Source organism: Oryctolagus cuniculus, chromosome 21 (genome assembly GCF_964237555.1).
Source record: "Oryctolagus cuniculus chromosome 21, mOryCun1.1, whole genome shotgun sequence".
NCBI classification, from domain to species: Eukaryota; Metazoa; Chordata; class Mammalia; order Lagomorpha; family Leporidae; genus Oryctolagus; species Oryctolagus cuniculus.
Window position 1 is genome coordinate 16,039,546 of NC_091452.1, and position 21,279 is coordinate 16,060,824.

The window sequence follows — 21,279 nt, forward strand, 5'->3', positions numbered from 1 at the left end:
GATTCTGAGTTCTTTCATATTACTTAAGTCTGAAGGGAGATATGTGTGTCTTCTTAAATTTTTATTTTCACATTAAGTAAAAACTCTTTACTTGTGTGGGGTAATGTTCTTTAAGTATTAATTAACCAAAGTCAAGACTATGAAACCATTGCATAGAGGACATTGGGGGCTGAAGAGGTGAAAACTAATTGAAATATAGAACATATCTTTTTAACAAATACAGGAATATTATTAATGCCTTGGTTTTTAAATCCATCTACTTTTCCACTTACTATTATGCCTCAATCCTTCTTGTGTGTGGAAAATAAAACTACTGACTCTTAGTTACCAGAGAAAAGATGACTCATCCGTAAGCACTAAGTTCTGTTGCGAGCACAGCTTAGTCGGCGTGGTTAGTGTTTGCTGCCCCCATCTTGGGGAAAGTCTGCTAGTGCAGAATGTGGTAAAGTCCTGGATCTTTCCCTGATTTGATGGGTGACACGATATGAAGTTATCTCATTAGTTTGTGTCATCTCCCATGGGTGTTCTAAGACCATTGAAAACCTTCATGCCTCACAAGGAAATGCGAAGTAAATGCTACCAGTGCGGAGAAGATGGAGGAGAAAGAGAAAGAAAATGGTGTCTAACTACTTGGAAAACAGATGGTTGCAGGAAAATATCAAAATATCTGTAGAAGGTGAGGATTTGTAAGGTGGACAGAGCTGAAGATTGACCTGTGGGTTTCTTGTCTGGAGAACTTAAGCATATTTGGTTAGTTGGCAAGCAAGTGCTCGACAAGTGCATTTCACGGGCCAGATTGTTAACAAGATTTCTGACTTAGTTCTGAAACCTATTTCTGCATCCGTGAAGTCAATCTCTATTCTTATAGAAGTTTAAGGATTTTAAGTATTCTCATTCATTATTCAAGGAAGATTAACCAGATAGGCATGGGATTGATTTATTTGTTCAAAGACATTAATGTGTGCTCTGAATCATTGTTTTGTATGGACACTTATGGAACAAATGCAATAAACCAGAACAGTTAAAGGGGAAATTAAGATTTCTTGAGAGTTAAGTTCAAGTTGTAAAATATGGTGAGCAAAAGCAGTCTTGACCCTATTTTCTGATCCAGTGAAAGCAGAGAGACTGGGAGGGGTGAAGGAAAAAAGCAAATACATCATGAAAGACCATAGAGCCTGGGTTGATTATACTTTTCATTAATTGGGTGACCTTGTTTATGACTCAGTTTCCTTTAAAATGGGAGTAAAAATTTGTGCCACATACAGTAGGGAAATGAAAATGAGATAATGTGTTTATAGTAACATAAATTAAGGATTGTTTCAGTGTTCATGGTTATTTTACTAAAGCAGTTTATTTATAGTTGTTCCGTTTCCTAATTTTTTGTAGAAAATCCTGATAAGCGGCTCCCAAGACAATCTAGAAAGATAATATCTCCACTAGATGTAGATTCTTGTTATTCTCTATGGCCATGAATACAGACTCTTGGCAATTTTGTGACTTTTTTTCCCTTTTTCTTTTAAAGTCCAGGTGTTTCCATCAGCAGCAGGTTTAGATTGCATTTTATTATCATTTTATTAACTGGATATTCCAGAAAAAGAGGTGTTTAGTACTTTGAAGTGAATTAAGATTCTCTTAGGGAGTGCAGCACTGTGGCACAGTGGATTAAAGCCCTAGCCTGCAGTGCTGGCATCCCATTTGGCTACCTGTTCAAGTCTACTTCCAATCAGCTCCCTGCTAATGCACCTGGGAAAGCAGCAGAGGATGGCCCAAGTCCTTGGGCCCTTTCACGCATGCGGGAGACCCAGAAGAAGCTCCTCACCTCTGATCAGCTCAGCTCTACTGTTGCAACCATTTGGAGAGTATACCAGTGGTAGAAAGATTCTCTTTCTCCCCCCTCCCCCTCTCGCCGTCTCTCTGTCTGTCTCAGTAACTCTGTTTTTCAAGTAAATAAAAAATTTAAAAAAAAAATAAGGCCGGTGCCATGGCTCAATAGGCTAATCCTCCGCCTGCGGCGCTGGCACACCAGGTTCTAGTCCCAGTCGCTCCTCTTCCTGTCCAGCTCTCTGCTGTGCCCTGGGAGTGCAGTGGAGGATGGCCCAAGTCCTTGGGCCCTGCACCCGCATGGAGACCAGGAGAAGCACCTGGCTCCTGCCTTCGGATCAGCGCAGTACACCGGCCACAGCAGTCATTGAGGGGTGAATCAACGGAAAAGGAAAACCTTTCTCTCTGCCTCTTTCTCTCTCACTGTCCACTCTGCCTGTCAAAAAAATAATAAAAATAAATAATAAAAAAATTATCTTAGGACAAGATAGCAGCCAGCAGAGGTAGTAGTAGAAAGCTGAACTTTGAAATGTATATGTGGTCCTCTTTCTATATCCAGGGTGGTGGTGGGGTGGTGGATCCAGGACTTCCTGTGGCTACCAAAATCTGTGGATGCTTAAATCCCTTGGCATAGTATTTTTTTAAAGATTTATTTATTTATTTGAAGGGCAGAGTTACAGAGAGGCAGAGAGAGAGAGAAAGAGATAGGTATTCAATCCTCTGGTTCACTCCCCAAATGGCTGCAATGGATCAGCTTTGGCTGATCCAAAGCCAGTAGCCTGGAGCTTCTTCTGAGTCTCCCACATGGGTACAGGGACCCAAGCATTTGGACCATCTTCCACTGTCTTCTCAGGCCATAGCAGAGAGCTGGATCTGAAGTAGAGCAGCCTGGACTTGAACTGGCGCCCATATGGGATGCTGGCACTGCAGGTGGCAGCACTACCTACTATGCCACAACACCAGCCCTGGTGTAGTATTTTTGCTGAACCTATATACATCCTCCTATGTATTTAAATCATCTCTAGATTACTTATAATACCTAATACAATGTAAATATTTTGTAAATCGTTATACCATATTGTTTAGTGAATAATGACAAGGAGAAAAAAATCTGTATGTGTTCAGTACAGACATGATTTTTTTTTTCTGAATGTTTCCAGCTACAGTTGGTTGAAACCACAGATGTGGAAACTGCAGATCAGAGGGCTGACTGTAATGTGTTCTTATGAAATGTGTCATGTCTAAAATGTTATACAGTATTTCTGTGATGCTGTCCAGAGTATTTTTACATGTATTGTGTGCCGGCCTGCGGCACGACGAACTGGGTCTTCCTGAAACAGAGAGTGGGAATGCGGGGACAAGGACGCAAAGAATGGAGCCAAGACAAGTCCTGATCAAGGCTCGTTTATTGAATAAATGCAGTAGTATTTAAACATGACCAGTTGTTTACAAGGAGGAGCACAAAAGATTTACATATCAAAACGGCTCTTAAGGTTACAATAAAAACACTTAGGTGATAAATGAAGGTTACAGGTGTGGCTGATTATTTGTATCATCTCTTGTGAAAGGTTTAGGTTCCTCCTGCCTTTTCCCGGAATCTCCCCTAGCCTAATTGTCTGTGCCGGGGAAGTCTCCATTCATATGTTTAAGTGTAAACAAAGGGAGCGATTATCTGTGGCTGCCCACATTTCCCCCTTTTTTATTTTTTGAGGCATTGTTCCTGTCTTAGGTTGCCCGTGTCTCTTCTTGTCCTTACCCGTCATTGGATACCCCAGACATTCTCTGAGGCTCCTGTCTTAGGTTGGTACAAGGAGACCGAGTCTTACCCGTCATTGGAATTCAATGCCATCTTTTTTTGGCTCGGGGGGTAAAGCTTGTGGACGCAACTTTAAAATCTCAGACCAAATGGCAGCAAATGTCACAGAGAGGCATTGGAATATACAAGGAAGGCACAGATAAAAGGGCAGGAGACAGAGAAGGAGGAATTGACCATAAGAGTTACTTTAACAGTTTTGACCAATACATCAACGAGGCCTCTTTTCCAGATTTGATAAAGGTATACCGGAGTCTGTCAAGGTGACCAGTTTTGATACGGTAAAGTCAGTATTCTCCCTTTTCGATTGATCAGTCATATTAAGCCGTTGATTTTCAACTTTATCTCTCCCAATACGGAATAAGTTTTGATTGTTCCTTACCCATAGTACGAATTCTGTTGTTTTAATTCCGTTATCATAAGTGCATGAACAATTTTGAACTACTGGTGCGCACCAAGAGTCCATGGCCTAGGCTTAGTTTGATGTGAGCCGGCAAGCTTCATTCATCTTCAGGGGGATCCCGATCATCAATGTTATCATAATGAAGATGGAGGGGTTGCTTCGTGACATTGTCTGTTTGCCGCACAAGTCGCTCAGGTAACCATCGTACTTCATTGTCTTTTTGCGAGAAAATAGAAACATGTCCACGTCCCCATATTAAAACAGGGTCAGGTCCATACCATTGAGCAGTTAGAGGGTCTTTCCACTTCACATAGACTTGTTGTCTTTTGGTTTCAGGATGCCAGTGACGATCAGCTGCAGTTTTCCCTTGATTATCCAATATTAAAAAATTTAAGATGAAAAGAGCATGTGATAGCCATTTTTGTGGGGAATGTGCCATGGTCCCGTATTCCCCCTTTTTTATTTTTTGTAAATAATTTTTTAATGTGGCATGTGCACGTTCCACAATACCTTGTCCCTGGGGATTATAAGGAATCCCGGTGATATGAGAGATGTGGAAGTTAGCACAGAAGCGCTTAAAAGAGTTGGAAGTATATGCTGGGCCATTATCAGTTTTTATCTGTATGGGGGTTCCTAGAACAGCAAAGGTCTGAAGGCAATGAGAGATGACATGTTTGGCAGCCTCGCCGGATTGTGGGGTGGCAAAAACAAAACCTGAGCATGTATCTAAAGAAACATGTATGTATTTTAGTTTACCAAATTCAGGAAAATGGGTAACATCCATCTGCCAAAGCTGATTAGGCGTAAAACCTCTAGGATTCACACCATAATGAGGGACTGGGAGAAATGTGACACAGGAAGGGCAGGATTTTACAATTTGCCTTGCCTGTTCCCGGGTGATTCCATATCTTAATCGTAAGGTTTGGGCATTAAGGTGATGCAAATCATGACCATGGGATGCTGCTTCTATAGAATAGACGCGTAAAATATTGTCAGCAAGTCTATTGCCATCATGTAAAGGACCAGGCAGGTCAGAGTGGGCACGAACGTGGCCAATGTAGAACGGCTGCGTCCGCTCACGGATTAAGGATTGAATATGAATAAATAGTGGGGTAGCCTGAGAAACAGAGGAAAATATAGAACAAGTCTCCAATAGTGGTACAGAATAGAAAACATATTTACTATCAGTATAAATATTAACGGGAGTATGCGCTGTAATCTGCAATGCCATGGCAACAGCAGCCAATTCTACCAGTTGTGGAGAAGAAAAAGGAGTAGAGAAGGAAATAGTACGTTTGTCATAAACAATAGCAGCCTTTCCTTGTTTAGATCCGTCAGTGAAAACGAGAGAGGCTGAAGGCAGGGGGTTGAACCTAGTGACCTTAGGAAAAATGCAAGCATGAGATTGAAAGAATTGTACAAGCTTGTTAGCAGGATAAGAATTTGAGGTCTGGCCAGAGTAATGAGCCAGGGCCAGTGGCCAGTCATCAGTAAAGGAGAGAAGCCAAGAAACCTGTTGACCAGTATAAGGAAGACATATAACATTAGGTTCAGATCCAAAATTTTTTCTGGACTCTAATCGTCCCTTAGAGATCAATTTAGCAACAGCCAAATAATAAGGAACAATTGATTTTTTAGAGGAATTATTTAAGTGAATCCAAAGCAGGGGAGCACCCTGCCAGAACAAACCCGTAGGTGAATAAGCAGTTGCTAATACTAAATAATACAAGGGCTTACTATAATCAAGGTAAGTAAGGAAATTTCTTTGTAAAGCATCTTGAACCTTTTGTAAAGCTAGTCGTGCCTCAGGAGTAAGTTCCCTGGGGGAAGTAGGATCGGGATCCCCCTTTAAGATATCAAAAAGCGGTTTTAAATCTCCAGTTGTTAAATGTAGGGTAGGCCGAATCCAATTTATATCCCCTAATAGTTTCTGAAAATCGTTTAAGGTTTTTAGGGTGTCTAATCGTAGAGTCACCTTCTGTGGGACAATTTTTCTAGGATACAGTTGATAACCAAGATAGTGATACGGATGATGCAATTGCACTTTATCTGGTGCTACTTGTAAACCATACTTATGTAATTGTTCCTTCATAATTGATAAACACAGGTGTATTTCAGATTCTTTTAGTCCAGCAAGCAATATATCGTCCATGTAATGAATTATGTAAAGAGAAGGGAATTGAGTTCGGACACTAGAAATCGCTGAAGAAACGAACTGTTGGCACAGGGTGGGGCTGTTGGCCATACCTTGGGGGAGGACTCGCCAGTGATACCTTCTCATAGGTTCTTTGAAATTAACGGAAGGCACACTGAAAGCAAATCGGCAACAATCGGCAGGATGGAGGGGGATCGAATAGAAACAATCTTTTAAATCAATGACAGCAATATATGAATTCTTTGGAATGGCTGAAGGGTTTGGTAACCCAGGCTGCAAAGGCCCCATAAGTTGCATAGTGGCATTAACCTTTCGGAGATCCTGCAGGAGTCTCCACTTTCCTGATTTTTTTCTGATCACAAAAATGGGGCTATTCCAGGGGGAAGTGGACGGGACAATATGTCCTGCCCGCAACTGTTCTTCAACCAGGGCTCGAGCAGCTACTATTTTTTCCTGCGTTAAAGGCCACTGCTCCGTCCATACAGGTTCATCAGTTAGCCAATGAATTTTGTCAGCATGGATGGCAGGTTGAGCAGTGGCCACTAAGGGTTTTTTATATTTGAAAGTTGGCTATCAGGCACCTCATGAGTAGGCCCAAAAGGCTTTATTTCATTGGGGCTACACAGTATTGCTCCTAATTGGGATAGGATGTCTCGTCCCCATAGATTGGTAGGCAAGCCCTTTAAAATATAAGGTTTAAAAATTCCGGTATGGCCAGCATCATCCTGCCATTTGATGAACTCGGCACTCTGTTCTAAGTCCTGACTCTGTCCTATCCCTCTCAGCTGAGTCATAGATGAATGCTTTTTCCAGTTTAATGGCCAATTGTTAGAGGCAATAACTGATACATCAGCTCCTGTGTCTAATAATCCTTTAAAGTTTTTTCCATTCAATTTCAATGCAATAATGGGGCGATCTTTTGTGATAGGCTCCAGCCAGAAAACATCTGAGGACCCAAAGCCTTTATTGCCCCTATAGGTAGCCTTATAGTTAGAATTATAGCTTAAGGGAAGCAAAATCAATTGTGCGATCCGTTGTCCTGGGGAAAGTGTTATTACAACATTATTAGCTTGGGCCATGATTTTTATCTCCCCCGAATAATCATTGTCAATGACACCAGGAAAAACCTGTAAACCTTTCATTGTTAAGCTACTGCGTCCCAAGAGTAATGCAAACATGCCCGGTGGTAGAGGCCCAAAAATTCCAGTAGGGAGGGCCTGTGGTCCCATATCCGGGGTTAATATCGTGTGCGTAGAGACGCTGAGGTCCAATCCGGCACTCCCTGGGGTTGCTCTCCAGAGGGTGCTAATGTCCCCTACTGGGGTTGTTGGGGGAGGAAAGTCATGGCCCCATGGATTTGTTGCGGGGCCTGGGGCTGGCCCCTCCTCTCGTTTCCCGAAATATTATTAACTAAGGAATTTCCATCTTTATCTGTCCTTGAACGGCATTCTTTTGCCCAATGCCTTCCCCGTTTACATTTGGGACATAAAGAAGGGGGAATGCTCCTATTTTTATTGTTACCTGAAGTATCGTTTTGTGGGCAGTTCTTTCGCAAATGACCTCTATTTCCACATTTGAAACATTCCTTCTTATTCATTTCTGCCCTTTGAGCTGACTCTTTTAAGGAAATTCCTTGTAAAGCCGCAGCCATAGCCAAACCCTTTGAATAAGAGGGGCCAATATCTGCACATATCTTAATATATCCATCCAAATCAGTTTTCTTTCTGTAAGGACGAAGTGCCTGCTGACAGGGAGTGTTAGCATTTTCAAATGCTAATTGAGTGACAAAAGGTATACCAGCCTCAGGGTCTCCGAATACCCTCCCTGCTATCTGTATTAATCTATTAACAAAATCAGCATAAGGCTCATCTGGTCCTTGAATAGTCTTAGACAAGGACTCACCAATTTTTGCTCCTTTAGATGGCAATATATTCCAAGCACGCCTGGCCGCAGCAGCAGTTTGTTGGAAAACTGCGATGGGTTGAACCATTTGTCTTTTAAGGTCTTCGAATTCACCTTCTCCCGACAGCATATCAGCATTCCAATCCGGATTTCCCCCCTGGATATTTAACTTAGCGGTGCGGCGGCATTGGTCAACAAACTCTGCTTTCCATAATAAAAAATCGCCTCCAGAGAGGCAAGCTTGAGCTATTGTTTTCCAATCAACTGGTGCTAGAGTAGTTTGAGACAGACTATCCAACAGAGTTTTCGTATAGGGAGCAGTAGGCCCATATGCATCACAAGCAGATTTTAAATCTTTTAATATTTTAAAAGGCACTGGATGGTGACGGCGCATTTCCTGGCCGCCCTCTGTATATATTTCCACTGGAAAAGCATCAAAAAAGATTTCGGCTCCCTCCCTGCCTTGCTCTGCGGCTTCCCTAAGAGTCTGGGCAACACTCTTTTCAGGATATATGATGCTCTTTATTTTAGTTTGGCAAATATTCCCCTTTTTTAGAAAGTAATAATCTTTATCACCATTATCTTTTTTAAAGGATTCAAAAGGAGGAGCGGAGGGAACAACCTTTTCCATGGAAATAGTGGATCGGCAGGATCGATTATCCTCACCATCACTGCTTCTAGCTTCCTCAATTTTCTCATGTAGGAAGTCAAGAGCTCCTCTCAGCAAGGTTTTATCTCTTTGTTGATTTAAGGTATCCTTTACTAATGACCATAGGGAGAAAGTTAACAAGGGTAATGAGTCAGCTCCATGTTCTTGTAAATAAGAATTAAGTTCTTCTCCAAGTTCCTCCCAATGTGCCTCATCTACAAGGCCTTCTTCAATAAACCAAGGACATACAATCTCTATGGTTTCTATAAATTGCTCTATTACTTTCTTTTTTAACCCGATTCCTTGCGTCTGCAATAATGCCTTCACTGCCTTTACTACTGGGGGTTTTCCCGATGCTTGTCCCATAATGCCTGCTCAAAATAAATCTCCACAATTTTGGTGTCGGGTACTCACCACAAATTGTATACCTCTATAGTCGCGACTCCGTGAATCCAGGTTCCTCACTGCTTCTCTAATTCTCAGGTCCCTGTTCGGGCGCCATTTGTGCCGGCCTGCGGCACGACGAACTGGGTCTTCCTGAAACAGAGAGTGGGAATGCGGGGACAAGGACGCAAAGAATGGAGCCAAGACAAGTCCTGATCAAGGCTCGTTTATTGAATAAATGCAGTAGTATTTAAACATGACCAGTTGTTTACAAGGAGGAGCACAAAAGATTTACATATCAAAACGGCTCTTAAGGTTACAATAAAAACACTTAGGTGATAAATGAAGGTTACAGGTGTGGCTGATTATTTGTATCATCTCTTGTGAAAGGTTTAGGTTCCTCCTGCCTTTTCCCGGAATCTCCCCTAGCCTAATTGTCTGTGCCGGGGAAGTCTCCATTCATATGTTTAAGTGTAAACAAAGGGAGCGATTATCTGTGGCTGCCCACAGTATTGCTTTTGGCTGCCATGGCCTCCAGCTTTCTTTTTTTTTTTTTAAATAATGTAGCAGCCTTATTGAGCTATAATTCACATACCATAGTGTTTGTCTTTTTTAAAACACTTCCTAAAATTTGAGACAGAGAGCTCCCGTTTGCTGGATCAGTCCCCAAATGCTTGCAACAGCCAGGGCTAGGCCAGGCTTGGACTAGGAGCCAAAAATTCAAACCAGATCTCTTATGTGGGTGACAGGGACCCAAGTATTGAACCATCATCTGCTGCTTTCCAAGATCTGCATTAGCAGGAAGTTGGAGTCAGTCAGGAGCTGGGAATCAAACCCAGACACTTTGATATGGGATGCAGGTGTCTTAACTGCTAGGCCAAACGTCTACTCCAAATCTACCTTTTAAAAGTCTACAGTGCCAGTGCCGCGGCTCACTAGGCTAATCCTCCACTTTGCGGCGCCGGCACACCGGGTTCTAGTCCCGGTCGGGGCGCCGGATTCTGTCCCGGTTGCCCCTCTTCCAGGCCAGCCCTCTGCTGTGGCCAGGGAGTGCAGTGGAGGATGGCCCAAGTGCTTGGGCCCTGCACCCCATGGAAGACCAGGGTAAGTACCTGGCTCCTGCCATTGGATCAGCGCCGTGTGCCGGCCGCAGTGCGCCAGCCGCAGCGGCCATTGGAGGGTGAACCAATGGCAAAAGGAAGACCTTTCTCTCTGTCTCTCTCTCACTGTCCACTCTGCCTGTAAAAAAAAAAAAAAGTCTACAGTGTGGTGTTTTGGGTTTTTTTTTTTAACTATATATTTTTTACTATATTTACCAAGTGGTGCAACTACTATCACTGTTCAATTAAAGAAGATTTTATACATATCCCAAAAGAAAGCTTGTGCCTATTAGTAGTAATCCCTCATTCCTTGTCATCCTAATCTCTATACCCTAAACACTGGGAACCATTAATCTGTTTCTGTGGGTTTGCCTGCTCTGAACATCACTTACAAGTGAGGTCAATCATGGCTTCTATCACTTAATGTTTGCAAGGCTTATCCATGCTGTAATGTGTTTCAGTACTTCATGAAGAGTCTTCCATTTATATGTACATAAACCTTTTGTTCACAAATCAGGTGACTGGTATTTAGGTTGTTTCCATATTTGAGCTAATGTGACTAATAAGACTGCCATAAACATTGATGTGCAAGTTTTTTTGTGAGCTAAGTACTTTCAGTTCTAAAATAGGATGCTGTGAGCCTAAGTATTTCATGAGCTTCTGGATCATTGTTAAGATGAAGGAAGAGTTGGGGATTGTTCTCATTTTACGCTTGGAAAAACTTGAGGGACAGAAAGGTCCATATCTCAAGTATCTTCCAGCTCAAGACTGACTGCTTCTACTGCTTTCCCAGACATGTTAGCAGAGAGCTGGATCATAAGTAGAGCAGCCAGGACACCAACTGGCTGGCATTGCAGGCAGCTTGACCCACAGTTCTGGCCTCTCAGTTTCAGATTTTTTTTTTTTTTTTTTTTGATCATCAAAAAAAAAGAGAGAGAGATTTTTTTAAAGCAGCAGTTAAGATCAAAGGCTTTGGAGCCAGGTAACCCTGGGATCAAATACCAACTCTGCTACTAGCAGATTGAACATGGGAAAAGTACATGAACCTGGGAAATCATTTGACCTTTTTTAAGCCCTACCTTCCGCTGTATTATGAAAACAGCTGTTACTACTAGTACCTGATAGTGTTATGAGGACTAAATGAGATAATGCATGTAAAGCTCTAACAACCACAATGTCTATCGTATAATAAGTGCTTGAAAAACAGTAGCCATCATTATAATTATGTCTGTGTCCTATAGATGAGATTTATTAAACTGATCAAACTGACATATCCTCAGACCCAGCAAGTAAAAAAAAAAAAAATTCCAAAAATTCGTGTGAGCTTTGCACACGAGTGACTTGTTAGTTTTAATATATCAGTATGTATAGTGTTTTGTTTAGTAGTTAAAGCTGTACTCAGAAATATTTATGTAGAACTGATCCTCCTAGGAATTGAGTCAGGTTTGCTGTTGCACCCAGTATCCCCCTGATGCTGTTGCATATACCTTAGGGATATCTATTTGTTTGTTTTATTAAAATGCTCTCTAAGTTCTCTTCAAAAGATTCTGTATTTTTTTTTAACTCAGACTGACATATTTGGAGAAAATAATTCACTTTCTAAAATTAAAAAGTAACACCAGGGTGGCATTGACAATGGGGTTTAATGGGACTTCTTAGACACTTATTTTAACTATACTGGAGTGGGAAAAAAATACAATGGGACGTGCTTTCCAGAAAAGAAGAAAGACACAGTCCATCTTTGTCACCCAAGGTGAGTCTCTCCAATGTAAGACTTGGAGTAGGGATTTGTGATGATCCTTCTGCTACATAATACATCAACCTCCAGATTGTTCCTTCCCAGTAGCCTCAGCAAAGATGAGCGTCCTGATCAATGTGAGAGTCCTGCAGTGGTTCTTCACTGATGGAACTTGCCGCAACCATACTTGTGTAAAACGTTTTAGGCCTACTTACACATCAGAAAGCCAGAGCAGTGAATTGAATAAGGTAGAAACAGTCTTGTTCGAATTAATAATCATATCAGCAACAGTAAGCCTTTTTTAAATTTTTTTTAAATATTTAATTGAAAGGCAGAGAGAGAGACAGACAGACCCAGGGCAAGATGCAGTCCCCAAATGGCTGTAATGGCTAGTGCTGGTCCAGGCCCAAACCAGGAGCCCAGAACTCTGTCCTGGTCTCCCACATGGGAAGCAGGGACCCAAGTACTTGGGCCATGTTCAGCTGCCTTTCCAGGTGTGTAAGCAGGGAGCTGGATTGGAAACTGAGCAGCCGAGACTTGGACAGGCACTACAGTATGGGATACTGGCTTCACAGGTGATGGTTTAACCCACTGCACCACTACTCCAGCCCCAGTAGCAAGTTTTTGTTTTCAAAGACTGATGCATTTATTTGGAAGTCAGAGTTAGAGATGGAGAGAGAGCTTCCATCTACTGGTTCACTTCCCAAATGTCTGTAATGGCCAGGGCCGGACCAGGTGGAAGGCAGGAGCTTCATCTGGGTCTCCCATATGGGTTGCCAGAGCCCAAGCACTTCAGCCATCTTCCATTGCTTTTTCCAGATTATTAGTGGGGAGCTGGATTGCAAGAGCAGCTAGTACATGAACTGGTGCCCATTTGGGATGCTGGCATCACAGGCAGTGAGTTAACCCACTAACACCATAATGTTAGCCCAGAGCAAGTTTCTTACATAACCTTTTCAGTCATCAGAAGCAATTCTAGTAAGATACTATTTTTTTTTTTTCTCACTTTCACTAAAGTCTTCACTGGCAGACTTCTTCAGGACTGTCTCTCTTTCCTTTTTGCCGTTGGTTCACCCTCCAGTGGCCGCCGCAGCCTGTGCGCTGTGGCCGGCGCACCGTGCTGATCTGATGGCAGGAGCCAGGTGCTTCTCCTGGTCTCCCATGGGGTGCAGGGCCCAAGCACTTGGGCTATCCTCCACTGCACTCCCTGGCCACAGCAGAGAGCTGGCCTAGAAGAGGGGCAACCGGGAAAGAATCTGGCGCCCCGACCGGGACTAGAACCCGGTGTGCCAGCGCCGCAAGGCAGAGGATTAGCCTAGTGAGCCGCGGCGCCGGCCAGTAAGATACTATTTTCAAAATGATTCTTAGTGTTTGAACTGTCAGTAAAAGGTAAAAGAAGGCATTTTCACAGCTTTAATAAAATACTGTCCACATATTCTTGGGGACACCGGGGTCAGAAAAGCAACTGTTCATCAAGGAATAGGAGAAACAATTGATTTCTTCCAGAGAATGAAATTTAAAATTGCTTACAGACACCTGATCCAGCATTTCCATTAAGATAACTTAATAGTTACCTCAGTTATTAGATTGGCTGTGGTAGCATTGCGATGCTTGTGATCAGCTAGGCTTCATTTTACTTTATAAAGATCGCAAAATACAAGAATAATGATGCTGGCAGTTCAGATGTGCCAAAGAGGAGCTGTAAAGTGCATCCTTAACCATCATCTCATGGGGCTGGTATGGGGGTGTAGTAGGTAAAGCTGCCACCAGCAACACCAGCATCTCATAAGGGCACTGGTTCATGGGCTGCTCCACTTCTGTTCCAGCTCCCTGCTAATGGCCTGGGAAAAGCAGCAGAAGATGGCTTAAGTTCTTGGGGCTCCTGCCCCCTATGTGCAGGCCTAGATGAAGTGCCTAGCTTCAGCTTGGCAATTGCAGCCATCTAGGGGGTGAATCAGTGGATGGAAGATCTCTCTCTCTCCCTCTCTCTCCCTCTCTCTCCCTCCCTCTCCCTCCCTCTCCCTCCCTCTCCCTCTCTCTCCCTCTCTCTCCCTCCCTCTCCCTCTCTCTCCCTCTCCCCCTCCCCCTCCCCCTCCCCCTCTCCCTCTCCCTCTCTCTCTCTCTCTCTCTCTCCCTCTCTCCCCCTGACTCTCTGTGACTATGACCTTCACATCTTTAAATATTCTCTCACGTCATCACAGGAGGAAAGATGAGTATAGTACAGTAGTACAAGGTGGTATTTTTAGAGAGAAAGGCCATGTTGATAAGTTTAACTATTATATTGTTATAATCATCCTAATTTATTAGTTATTGTTATTTTCTTACTGTGCCTAATTTATAAATTTTACCATAGGTGTGTTTCATATCCCCAGTGGATAAGGGGGGGACAGTTGTGCTGTATGGTCTGTAGTCAGTTCCTGAGTGACTTACCCTGTAGTCTTCTCACCTTGCATATGGATTTGGAAATGAACATTTCATCTTTTACAAAAGAACTCTTTCCTCATGGGAGAGTTGGCTATTATTTGGGTATGAATATCACTATGGCTTCCCCACTTCCTGGGAGCATACATGTACTCTGGACAAAAGAAATCCTGTCTCCAACTACAGTGTTGTCTTACCCATTCGTTTTCTTTTTTAAGATTTATTTATTTATTTGGAAGGCAGAGAGAGAGAGATAGGTCTTCCATTTGCCGGCTCACTCCCCAGATGGCCACAACAGCCAGAGCCACACCAATCCAAAACCAGAAACCTGGAGCTTCTTCCGGGTCTCCCATGTGGGTGCAGGGTACAGTTGCCCAAGGACTTGAGCCATGTTCTACTACTTTCCTAGTCCATAGCAGAGAGCTGGATCGGAAGAAGAGCAGCCAGGACTCAAACCGTCGCCCATATGGGATGCCAACACTGCAGGTGATGGCTTTACTCACTACACCACAGTGCCGGCCTCTTATCCATTCTTACAGAGCAGAATTGTCTGTTGGATGGAGGAGTAAGCAGCTGGAGAGTCCCCTTTGGGAAGCTAAATGGTGAGTGCTTTTGAACAGAGCCTCATCCAGCAGCTGTAGTTGTTCCCTGTGCAGCCCTGATGGCTTTTTTACGTAATAAAACACTTGAGAGTTTGCCTTAAAATTATTATTCTCATTTATTTAGGCACTGAGATAAATTCCTTTTGATTCTGCTTTCTTAGGGTATTTTCTTTCCCTTGTGGGTCTACAGGTTTCTCTAACAAGTTCTGCCTGATTGTTCATATCCAGGAGTGTGGTCTTGTGCCTAGTCACTATCACTTTGGCCTGTACTCTCTGTGCCAACACAAGAAACTGTATTTGAGGCAATATACAAAAAGGGCTGTTCCAAAGGCTGAGTATGGCCAAAAAGAGTTACATTTTATAGTCACTGAGAGAGGGAGAGGGATGAATGCTATTTGGCAGGAAGCTAGGCCTAGGTCCAAGACCGGGAGAACCAGAGACTGCATTTTAAAGCACTCGGGCCTAGACTCAGAAGTACCTGAGGAATAGTCTGAAGATCGGTGAGGGAGGGCTGAAAATGGAGAACCGAGAGCCACTGTAGTTCATGTGAGGCCAGGCAGTTTGAAGTCTGCCTGAGAAGTTGGCACCCAGAGGTGGTCTTTTTGTGAATTTTGGTTTATTGGCCAGAATAGGGGTGACTTCCTAAGGAACTGAGCTTTATTGACCATCCTTCAGTAGAAATTTGGGAATTCTAATTCTGCCTCTATCCTAAGTTTCTTATGTTTTCTAGATTTTTGCACTTAAATATATACGTGTGTGTGTGTGTGTATCATTTTTTTCTGATGACAAAAAACTAGTGTTCACTATAATGTTCTTCACTGAAACAATATAGAAATGTTTAATATAAACATTAAAAATCTCTCAAGACCATCTCCCACAGAAAGACTAATGGCTGTTTGGTGTTAATTTTTTGTATTTTTTTAATAAATGACACATATATACATATGTGCATAATTTTTCTATTTTCACTTTTTTTTTTTGGACAGGCAGAGTTAGACAGTGAGAGAGAGAGAGACAGAGAGACAGAGAGAAAGGTCTTCCTTCCGTTGGTTCACCTCACAAATGGCCGCTACGACCGGTGTGCTGCACCCATCCAAAGCCAGGAGCCAGGTGCTTTTTCCTGGTCTCCCATGCGGGTGCAGGGCCCAAGCACTTGGGCCATCCTCCACTGCCCTCCCAGGCCACAGCAGAGAGCTGGACTGGAAGAGGAGCAACTGGGACAGAATCTGGCACCCCAACTGGGACTAGAACCTGGGGTACCACCACTGTAGGCGGAGGATTAGCCAAGTGAGCCGCGGCACCAGCCTATTTTCACTTTCATTTAAACAGAATGGCTTGAATTTTTTTCACTTGTTATATCTTGGACTATTTTTGTATTTCCAGAAGTTCCATAAAGTACAGTTGGTTGCTACACAGGGTAACCAGTTCCTATTGAAGGGCTTACAGTGTTCTAGTGTTATAAACACTGCTGCCTTAAACATCCTTGTTCATGTATCTTTGCACTCTTATATTAGCATTTTTCTCTAAGATTCCTATAAACAGGATGGCTAGGTCAAAAGGTAGATGCATTTAAACTTGTTAATAGGTATTATATTGCCTTCCAAGAATGTTTTCAAGGTCTCTATTCTCCCTAACATCTGTCTGTATTAAGACTGAAAAACCTCTCATTCTTCATGCATGCGTAGTATAAGTGTAAAGAAAACAGGTAACTCTTGTTACAGAGGCCAGGATGATGATTACCTGAGGAGTCTGGGGAATGAATGTGCAGGGGGTGGTTTTCTTCAGGGAATGGAAATTGGGGAGGAGGCCTCTGGAAAGCTGGCAGCATTCTACTTCTTGACCTTGATGGTAATTAGACAATTGCTTTATAATTATTTGTTAAACAATGCATGTTTTATGTATTTATATATTTCACACAAAAAAATCAGTTATTCATTCAACACATAACATGCACCTACTATCCATGGGTGCATTGTTCTGGATAACAGAGTGCAGTGAATAAAGTAAATTCCCTGTCTTGAAATGGTGCAGGAGGTTTGACAGTAAAGAAGGAAATAACATAAGTAAGCAAATCAGATAGTGATAGGTGCTGTGGAAAGAAAATAATAAAGCAGGAAAGGGGTGTGGGGGATGGTGGTTGTAAAAGCAGTTCATTTTCAGCAGAGTTGTCAGAAGCTTTAGGGAAGTGAAGTTTGAGCAGGATAAAAGCATGAAAGTGCAGGTGTTGTGGCACAGCAGGTTAAGCTGCTGCTTGGGATGCCCACAGCCTGTATCAGAGTGCCTGGTTCAAATCCTGGCTACTCCATTTCTTTTTTTTCTTTTTTTTTTTTTTTTTTTTGACAGGTAGAGTTATAGATAGAGAGACAGAGAAAGGTCTTCCTTCTGTTGGTTCACCCCTCAAATGGCCGCTACGGCTGGCGCTGCACTGATCGGAAACCAGGAGTCAGGTGCTTCTTTCTGGTCTCCCATGCTGGTGCAGGGGCCCAAGCACGTGGGCCATCCTCCACTGCCCTCCCCGGCCACGACAGAGAGCTGGACTGGAAGAGGAGCAACCAGGACCAGAACCTGGCGCCCCTATGGGATGCAGGCAGGGGATTAGCCAAGTGAGCCACAGCGCCGGGCCCGGTACTCCATTTCTGATCTAGCTTCCTGCTAATGCACATCCTGGGAGGCAGCAGATCATAACTCAAGTAAGAGTCCCTGCTCCCCGCTTGGGAGACCTGGATGAAATTCATTCCAGGCTCCCTCTGAGAGAGGGAGAGGGATGAACGCCATTCAGCAGGTAGCCAGGCTCAGCCCTGGCTGTTACAGGTTTTAGAGAGTGAATCAACAGTGTCTGTCTATCTCTCTCTACCCCCTCTCTACTTCTCTCCTCCCTCTCCCCCTCTCCCCCATCCCTCCTTCCCTCTCTTCTCCCTTTCTTCCCCCTCTCTCCCCTTCTCTCTCCCTCCCCCTTTCCCATTCTCTCCATCCCCCCTCCCATTCTCTCCCTCTCCCCCCTCCCCCCCTCCTTGCTTTCAAATAAACTTTTTAAAAGCATGAAAGTGCTCCTGCTGGGAATGAATGGAAAGAAGGCTGATGTGACTGGGGTGTAGTCAGCTTGGGAAGAAGGTGGGAGATGAGGGGCAGAGGGGGGTAGTCAGTGACCAAAACTTGTAGGACTTTGCTGTCTGTAGTGTAGAGTTGAGATTTTACTCAAGGTGCTAGGAAGCCAGTGATGTGATTTTGGCAGGGGAGCATCATGACCTGATGGTAACAGTTAGAAGATTGCTGCTGTGGAGGATGGATTGCAAGGGCAAGGCAGCAGTCGGAGACCTGTGTGAGGCCACTCTGCAGGTGGAGAGTAGCTGATAGCTTGTTATGGAGGTGCCGAGAGGGTTAGATTGGACATGTGCTTTGAAGGTAGAGCCACTAAGACTTGCTAATGGAATAAATGGGTGTAGGAAGGGGAATTAAGGAAAAAAAAATTAAAAATAACTCCTAGGTTTTTGTCTCAGGAATCTGCTGGAGGAGAAGTGTGACATTTTTGACTTGAGAAGCCAAAAACGAGAGGAGGGATAGAGGGAAGGTTTGGGAAATAGAATGAAATGTTGCTTTCTGTACCGTGAGGACTGTTAAGTTTGAGTTGTCTTTTAAGCATCGTTTCACAAGGTGGGACAACGAGAATTCTGTTGTATTGAGATGAACTTCCACAGCCATCCAAGCTCTCAGCACTTGATGCTGTCCTAGTGCTTTTCCTTAGATTGACACCTAAGAAGTTAGAGCTCCACCCCCACCCCCACCCCCACCCCCACCCCCCGACTCCCAACCCCAACCTTCATGTTCTTGGCTCCTTGAAGAGCCACTCTGCTGACTTCCTGTCTCTGAAATGAGATGTGTTGGAGGGGGTTGATGGAGACAGGGGCTTTGTCTGTTTCCTGCCTGTCTGGAGCTGTTTCTCAGCCTCTGTCTTACCCACATATAAAGAATCCAGTTTGTGGGGCTGGTGCTGTGGCATAGCGGGTAAAGCCGCCGCCTGCAGTGCCAGCATCCCATGTGGGTGCCAATTCAAGTCCCGGCTGCTCCTCTTCCATCCAGCTCTCTGCTATGGCCTTGGAAAGCAGAAGATAGCCCAAGTCCTTGGGCCCCTGAACCCACATGGGAGACCCAGAAGAAGCTCCTGGAGCCGGATCAACTCAGCTCTGTCCATTGGGGCCACCTGGGGAGTGAGCCAGCAGATGGAAGACCTCTCTCTGTGTAACTCTGCCTTTCAAATAATCTCTTAAAAAAATCCAGTTTATATAGCAGCCAAAGCTAATCTTTCCTAGAAAGACTCATTTTCCTCTGAAGAATAAACAGATTCCTGTTTATGGATGAGCAGCTCTGTACCTGGTACACTTCTTGAAGCAAATTTCTCCCAGGTTCCTCACTTAGGGTTCAAGGCCGAATGGCTGTGTCATGGCTGCATTGCCTCTGTTGGGTGACACATCGCCACCCTTCTTTCTAGGACATTGTACAGCAAACAACAGCTACTCATCAGAAGTAGCTTTAATTGTTCCTTTTAAAAAGAATTATTTATTTGAAACTCAGATCTTCCATCCAGTGGTTCACTGCCCAGATGGCTGCAGCTGCCAGAGTGGAGTCAGGCCAGAGTCAGGAGCTCCACTCGAGTCTCCCATGTGGGCGTAAGGCTCAAGCACTTGGGCCAGCTGCCACTGCTTTCCAGGTGCAGTAGCAAAGAACTGGATTGGAATTAGAGCAGCTGAGACCAACTGGCACCCATATAGGATGCCAGCATTGTAGGTGGCAGCTTTATCTACAAGCTTGCCCCTAATTGTTCCTTTTGACGTGGGGGACTGTGTTGGTTTTTTTCATTTACAGGTGTGGTAGAAAAAAAATGACAATTTTTAGTCATCTTATCCTTAGAAGAACTGACAAAAGATTATTTCCCAGGCCAAATAATAGTATCTTAAATTTCCAGAGGACAGTCACACCTGACTTCCTCTGGTTTCATTGGCCCCACGACAGAAGTAGTCATAATTATTTATTTGGCAGGTAAGAGTCTCTTGCTTCTGCCTGGCCCAGCCCTGGCTGTGGGTATTTGGGGAGTGAACCAGCAGAAGGAAGATCTCTGTGTGTATCTTTCTCTGTCTCTTTGCTTTTAAAATAAATAAAAGGGAGAAAAATGTTTAATGATGCTTGCCCAAGGTCTGGCATTGGTTACAGGTTAACCTCTGGCTTGAGAATTGGTCTTTGAACATCTTTGAGGACGGGTAGTGAATCAGAAGTAAAAACCTTTTCATGTGTTTTTCTTTCTCGTTGGTGTAGTTGATTTTTTACCTATTTGCTGGTGGCATTTTTTTAGATGCCACTTAACTTTATTTTAGTGTCAATGGGTTAAATAAATCCAAAGGTTTAGGATTCGTTTTTAGCAGTTTCTGTCTGTTAGATCAAGGGTGTGCTAAAAAGATGAAAAATTATGTTGAGAGGATCACTTCAGCTGAGGTGTAAAAGGGGCTGTTGCATATAGGAGCTCTTTTCTCGGAAGACAGCATTTCCACATTGGTGTTATTGCTAGTTAGTAGGTCAGCCCGTTACAGTGGTGATTGCCTATCCTCTCAGCATGTGGGTGTTTTTATTGCTAGTCTTGTGTTGATTATTTAAACCTGTTCTTATTTACCCAGCAATCTATACTTGATTCAAGTGCCTTCAGGTTAGCTGTGTTGGTTGCAACTGTATCTAGTTCTAGTTCTGATTTTCTTTATTGAATAGGAAAGTTTAAGGTTCTCCCATATGAAGGGGCTTCAAGTACTTCATGGAAAAATTGAGCTAGAAGAATGAACATTTTCTATAACTTTCTGAAACTTTCATGTTAAAGCTTAAGTTTTGGAGGTGGCAAGTCCCAAGATTCAAGTGAATTACTGGGGTGTCAGCCTTTTTTTGATATTGAAATCTGAATTTCCTCAGTCCCTGCAGACAACTTGTGTGTTGTGTTGGAGATGAAAATAGCTGAATAAGCTGTTCTGGCCTGATGTAGGGTGGTGTCCTCAAATGGATTGCAGGTAGCAGGAAGCCTGGAGTTTACAGGCAGAGAAAAAATTAATTAGCAGAAAATTACACTCTCTTTTGTTACCTATGCTAGCTAGCTTTTTTTTTTTCTGGCCCCTAAATATTGTTGCTTTGAAAAATAAAATATCAGTATTCAGTGAATAAACATAACCAGCAGAAGAGTATGTAATCCTTTGATGCTGATAACAACATCTCACTCTTGATCAGGTTCTGGGAAACAATTCAGTGTGCTATTTTATGATT

General features: G+C 43.4%; 1 protein-coding gene and 1 long non-coding RNA gene across 6 annotated transcripts in view; both read left to right on the forward strand.

Annotated features, from left to right (window-relative positions):
- The window catches only part of BICDL1 (BICD family like cargo adaptor 1), a 115,465-nt gene that overhangs the window by 11,412 nt on the left and 82,774 nt on the right, over positions 1-21,279 (forward strand). The window lies entirely within an intron of this gene.
- Positions 3,124-9,474, forward strand: LOC138847418 (uncharacterized). The gene is made up of 2 exons (XR_011385224.1): positions 3,124-4,232; positions 8,688-9,474. It is a non-coding gene; the product is annotated as an uncharacterized lncRNA (long non-coding RNA).